Source organism: Mustelus asterias, chromosome 11 (genome assembly GCF_964213995.1).
Source record: "Mustelus asterias chromosome 11, sMusAst1.hap1.1, whole genome shotgun sequence".
NCBI classification, from domain to species: Eukaryota; Metazoa; Chordata; class Chondrichthyes; order Carcharhiniformes; family Triakidae; genus Mustelus; species Mustelus asterias.
This window is the reverse complement of record NC_135811.1, coordinates 99,034,739-99,040,738: the sequence shown is the minus strand read 5'-3', so window position 1 is coordinate 99,040,738 and position 6,000 is coordinate 99,034,739. Positions and strand designations below refer to the sequence as shown.

At 46.7% G+C, this 6,000-nt stretch overlaps 1 protein-coding gene across 1 annotated transcript in view; it reads left to right on the top strand.

Moving 5' to 3' along the window:
* Positions 1 to 478: 478 nt before the first annotated feature.
* The window catches only part of LOC144500724 (thyroid hormone receptor alpha-like), a 455,024-nt gene continuing 449,502 nt past the window's right edge, over positions 479 to 6,000 (top strand). Inside the window, exon 1 of the mRNA XM_078224093.1 lies at positions 479 to 717. The gene's annotated coding sequence lies outside the window, so the exon portion shown is untranslated. The remainder of the gene's footprint in view (positions 718 to 6,000) is intronic.

Genomic DNA, 6,000 nt, shown 5'->3' with positions numbered 1-6,000 from the left:
TAGCGCGCAAGAAACGATGCTTTTCACTGTATGTTAATACATGTGACAATCATAAATCAAATCAAATCAGTGGTTAGTTCGAAGGGAGGGTTCCAGGAGCTGTGAAAGCCGGATTATTTTTTGATAACATGTCTCAGTTCGGGCGGCCTGACATCCTCCAGGTGGCAGCTGTGTTCTTATTATTGATGCACTCAGACAAATTTGCAAGTCCTGAGGTGTCAAATGTTCAAGCGTTGCCACCCCAGCAGCCCCAGAACACGCTGACAACCTTTCAGATAGATCTTTCATCTCAGCACGGATTGTGACAGCCCGTTTCAGTGCATGTTTCTTTTGCCCGTGTGTGTGTTTTCTGTGCCTGAATGTTGTATGTGTTGAGACAGAGAGATTCTCTGTCCTTTTAAAGCCAGCGAGAGAGCGCCAAATCGCGGAGAGAGGAGTGCGGGACAACCAAAGAGGAGGAGTTTTGCAGTCTACTTTCGGTTTGACAGCGAGGGAAAGAGAGCTTCAACTGGAGGCAGACAGATATCAGAGGTGAGAAGAGTGAGAGCGGGTGGGTGGGGGTGGAGGTGTGTGGTGGAGGTGGGGGAGAGCGAAGGAGAAAGTTACAAGCCTTCGCCATCAACACAGCGCCCGAGTGAAATCAACCCAAGGCGGTGAAATCCAGCAAGTGCCGGGAGAAACTGACAAGCCCCGGGGAAAGGCACCAGTGAAACTGCGGTAAGTGCAATGTAAACACCAACATCACCCTGGCTCTGCATCTAAATCGGGCTGGGGTGCGGGGAGGAGGGATTTAAAATAATCTCGGAAGGGAGAGTTTGAACTTCCCAGGCTCCACCGACAACTGTGTTTGGTGTTAATGACATGGAGAACTTGCTCCAGTTTGTTACATTGCAATGATTTCCTGAAGTCGATACAATTTCACTCCCGCGGTAGCCTTTCGCTAGTTTCCAACTCAGCTGCTGCTTTTATTGACTTTATATCCGCTGAACACTGGGACATCAACAAGTGTTGGCTGTACTCGATCGCTGTTCTGTCTGGGGCCGGGTGACCTCTTTATTGTCAGCACAACTTTTTTGCGCAAAAGAAAAATCATAATTTACGGTCGACACTAAGCTGAAAGCCCTCCCTCCCGCGGTTGACACTGATCCCCTTTAGTGTTAAAGTACTTCGCATCATCATCTACATGTTGACATTTGGGGAGATTGATGTCAACGGCCAATGTCAGTGTGAGAGCCTCTCATCCAGAAATAGTAGTAGCACATTCGTGTGTGTGTGTGTGCGGCGGGGGGGGGGGGGGGGGGGGTTGCTAATGCATAGCGGGTCAGTCAGCAAGTGCAAGGAGATAAAGGCAACCATTTCAGGTAGAGACATCTCCTAAGAGCACAGATCCCACCAGGAGACGTCGAGACGTCTTTCTCTTTCAGATGCTGGCAAACCTGGTGTGCATTTTATTTCAGGTTTGCAGCTTTGTATATGTATAAAATTGAATCAACTGGACAAACTCCAGTGTTGAGGCACCCCTGCTTTCTATATTTCAGTAAGAAGTCTCACAACACCAGGTTAAAGTCCAACAGGTTTATTTGGTAGCAAATACCATAAGCTTTCGGAGCGCTGCCCCTTCGTCAGATGGAGTGAAAATCTGTTCTCCAACAGTGCACAGAGACACAACATCAAGTTACAGAATACTAATTAGAATGCAAATCTCTACAGCCAGCCAGGTCTTAAAGGTACAGATAATGTGGGTGGAGGGAACATTAAACACAGGCTAAAGAGATGTGTATTGTCTCCAGACAGAACAGCTAGTGAGATTCTGCAAGATCAGGAGGCAAGCTGTGGGGGTTACTGATAATGTGACATAAATCCAACATCCCGGTTTAGGCCGTCCTCATGTGTGCGGAACTTGGCTATCAGTTTCTGCTCAGCGACTCTGCGCTGTCGTGTGTCGTGAAGGCCGCCTTGGAGAACGCTTACCTGAAGATCCAAGGCTGAATGCCCGTGACTGCTGAAGTGCTCCCCCACAGGAAGAGAACAGTCTTGCCTGGTGATTGTCGAGCGGTGTTCATTCATCCGTTGTCATAGCGTCTGCATGGTTTCCCCAATGTACCATGCCTCGGGACATCCTTTCCTGCAGCGTATCAGGTAGACAACGTTGGCCGAGTTGCAAGAGTATGTACCGTGTACCTGGTGTTCTCACGTGAGATGATGGCAGGTACACGGTACATACCCTTGCAACTCAGCCAACGTTGTCTACCTGATACGCTGCAGGAAAGGATGTCCCGAGGCATGGTACATTGGGGAAACCATGCAGACGCTACGACAACGGATGAATGAACACCGCTCGACAATCACCAGGCAAGACTGTTCTCTTCCTGTGGGGGAGCACTTCAGCAGTCACGGGCATTCAGCCTTGGATCTTCAGGTAAGCGTTCTCCAAGGCGGCCTTCACGACACACGACAGCGCAGAGTCGCTGAGCAGAAACTGATAGCCAAGTTCCGCACACATGAGGACGGCCTAAACCGGGATGTTGGATTTATGTCACATTATCAGTAACCCCCACAACTTGCCTCCTGATCTTGCAGAATCTTACTAGCTGTTCTGTCTGGAGACAATACACATCTCTTTAGCCTGTGTTTAATGTTCCCTCCACCCACATTATCTGTACCTTTAAGACCTGGCTGGCTGTAGAGATTTGCATTCTAATTAGTATTCTGTAACTTGATGTTGTGTCTCTGTGCACTGTTGGAGAACAGATTTTCACTCCATCTGACGAAGGGGCAGCGCTCCGAAAGCTTATGGTATTTGCTACCAAATAAACCTGTTGGACTTTAACCTGGTGTTGTGAGACTTCTTACTGTGCTTACCCCAGTCCAACACCGGCATCTCCACATCATTCTATATTTCACACAGTCCAGCATCTGTTGCCCTTGTGCTGTGCTTTGCTAAATCAGTTCAGAGGGCAGTTAAGAGTCAACTACATTGCTGAAGTCATCTGCAAGCACGTAAGGATGGCAAATTCCCTTTGGCCCTTTGGCTAAAGTTTAAAGCTTATTTATTAGTGTTACAAGTAGGCTTACATTATCACTGCAATGGAGTTACTGTGAAAATCTAGACGCCACACTCCAGTGCCTGTTTGGGTACACGGAGGGAGAATTTAGCATGGCCAGTGCACCGAACCAGCACGTCTTTCGGACTGTGGGAGGAAACCGGAGCACCCGGAGGGAACCCACGCAGACACGGGGAGAACATGCACAGACAGTGACCCAAGCCGGGAATCGAACCCAGGTCCCTGGAGCTGTGAGGCGGCAGTGCTAACCACCGTGCCGCCCCAGTCAAGCCCAAGATGCCTCATTTTGTCAGCTTGGATCTTGTTTCTCTCCCTTGTGGGGACCTTGAATTGGATACAATTGGAATTTGAATATGGTTTTTGGTGCAAGTAAGGATTGGATTGGGGTTTGCCCGGTCCACCCTGAGCATTGGCTTTGCAAGAATGGTGTAAAACATTTTTTTTAAAAAGGGCACCGTTGAACCAGATGGGATTTGATGAAAATTGTTGACGGTTGTCATGATCACCATCACTTTATGTCCCAGATTTATTCATTTAGTTTCCATCAGTTGCCCCGGGGAGGGATTTGAACCCATTGATACCCCGAGTATCAGCCTGGGTCACTAGTCCACTGACATTACCACCAAGCCACCATTGGCATTGGTCCATCATTTCATTGACCAATGTATTCTGAGGAAAATGAGTAAAAATGTGTAAACTTGTGTATGCCGCAATTCTGATGCCAGCTTGGAGCCCCCGGCAAACCCATTGCTCTGAAGAAGTTCTGCAAAGTCACCGAGTATGGCAAAAACAAGGAGGGGAAAAAAGAGATAACTAAAGACACCAAATACATGCATCCAAATTATTTCTGGATATTCAGTACTTAATTTATATTGCACATTGTCACACTTGAAGCACTTTGTGCCAGGATTATGGATATCAGGGCGGCACGGTGGTTAGCGCTGCTGCCTCACAGCGCTAGGAACCCGGGTTCGATTCCGGCCTCTGGGTGACTGTCTGTGTAGAGACTGCATGTTCTCCCCGTGTCTGCATGGGTTTCCTCCGGGTGCTCCGGCTTCCTCCCACAGTCCGAAAGACGTGCTGGTTAGGTGCATTGGCCATGCTAAATCCTCCCTCAGTGTACCGACTCAGGGATTTTCACAATAACTTCATTGCAGTGTTAATGTAAGCCTATTTGTGACACTAATAAATTAACTTAAAAAAAGACGTGGCACTCTCTCCCTTGAGGCCAGTGGTTAGAAACATAGAAAACTACAGCACAAAATAGACCCTTCGGCCCCACAAGTTGTGCCGAACATATCCCTACCTTTTAGGCCTACCTATAACCCTCCATCCTATTAAGTCCCATGTACTCATCCAGGAGTCTCTTAAAAGACCCTATTGAGTTTGCCTCCACCACCACTGACGGCAGCCGATTCCACTCACCCACCACCCTCTGTGTGAAAAACTTCCCCCTAACATTTCCCCTGTACCTACCCCCCAGCACCTTAAACCTGTGTCCTCTTGTAGCAGCCATTTCCACCCTGGGAAAAAGCCTCTGAGAGTCCACCCGATCTATGCCTCTCAACATCTTATATACCTCTATTAGGTCTCCTCTCATCCTACGTCTCTCCAAGGAGAAAAGACTGGTTCTGGGTTCAAAGCCCGCTCCAGAGAATTGAGCCCAAACATCAGGACTGATAGTCTAGGCCAGTACTGAGGGCGTGCTGCACTATCAGAGGTGCTGTTGCCCAGATGTTATACTGAGACTCTGTCTGCTCTCTCAGATGGACCTAAAAGGTGGTATTTTGAAGAAGAACATTTTAAAAATTCATTCACGGGATATGGGCGTCTCTGGCTCGGCCAGTGTTTACTGCCCAATCCGAATGGCTAATTTCTCTTGAACTGAGTGACACGAGGGCACTTCAGAGGACATTTAAGAGCAACCACATCGCACTGTAAATCTGGAACCATAGATCCTAAAGAACATTAGTGAACCACATGGGTTTTTATAACAATTGGCAATAGTTTCATGGGACATCGTTAGACTTTTAATTCCAGATTTTATTGAATTCATTGAATAACAGGCTAGATTGCGTAGAGAGAAACAAAATCAATATGATTTGAAAACAGTTTGGGCTCTGCAGTGGGAGAACTGTAGCCATTTCTTGGATGAATGATTTAAAAATGCCCTTGTGTTCTGTATCTACCTTGTAAATGACTTTAGGAGTTAACCACAATTGTTTTGTGGGTCTGATCTCATAGTGGAAGGTTGCCAGGGTCAGATCAGGTGTCATTATATTGCTGGTGCTTCAGTTAAATTTCGCAGAAGATGAAACAGAAATTCAGAAGTGCACTAACTGTAAAATGTCATAAAATTCCATAAAAGGAAATCTCACAACTGTGCTACCCAAGGATGAAGTGCTTGCACTTACATATTGTGTTTTTTCATGTTGACACACCCACTAACTGCTTCGCACAATAGTATCATGATTGCTGTTCTGTAGATAAATGGGGATCTAGAGCCTCCTGATTAACTCTGTTGCCTCTGTAACGTATTTTCAGCTAATCTTCCCTTAATTTCAGTGGGGTTGAGTTTTCACTTGGGACACAGCCCGCAATCTCGGCGCAAATTGCCTTAAAATTAAGTGGGGTTTTTCCAAAGTGAAATTAGGGATCATGTTCCTGGTCATCAGTCCAGCCACCAATTTAGGATTCTCCGTGAACCAGTCTAACAGGGCGGTGGAGTGGAATGCAACTGTTCCTTTTCATGCATAATAAGATATTGATTGCTGTATTTAAGAGTAGTGCGCTGGTGCCGTTTTATTAATGCAGCTGACAACAGGTTTATTACAAAACATGACCAGTGTTAATAAGTGGGTAGTCCACCACTTGTGAGTAACCTGATGGTAAATTGTGAAAAATTACTTCAAAAACTATTGTGCTGAGTCATTTG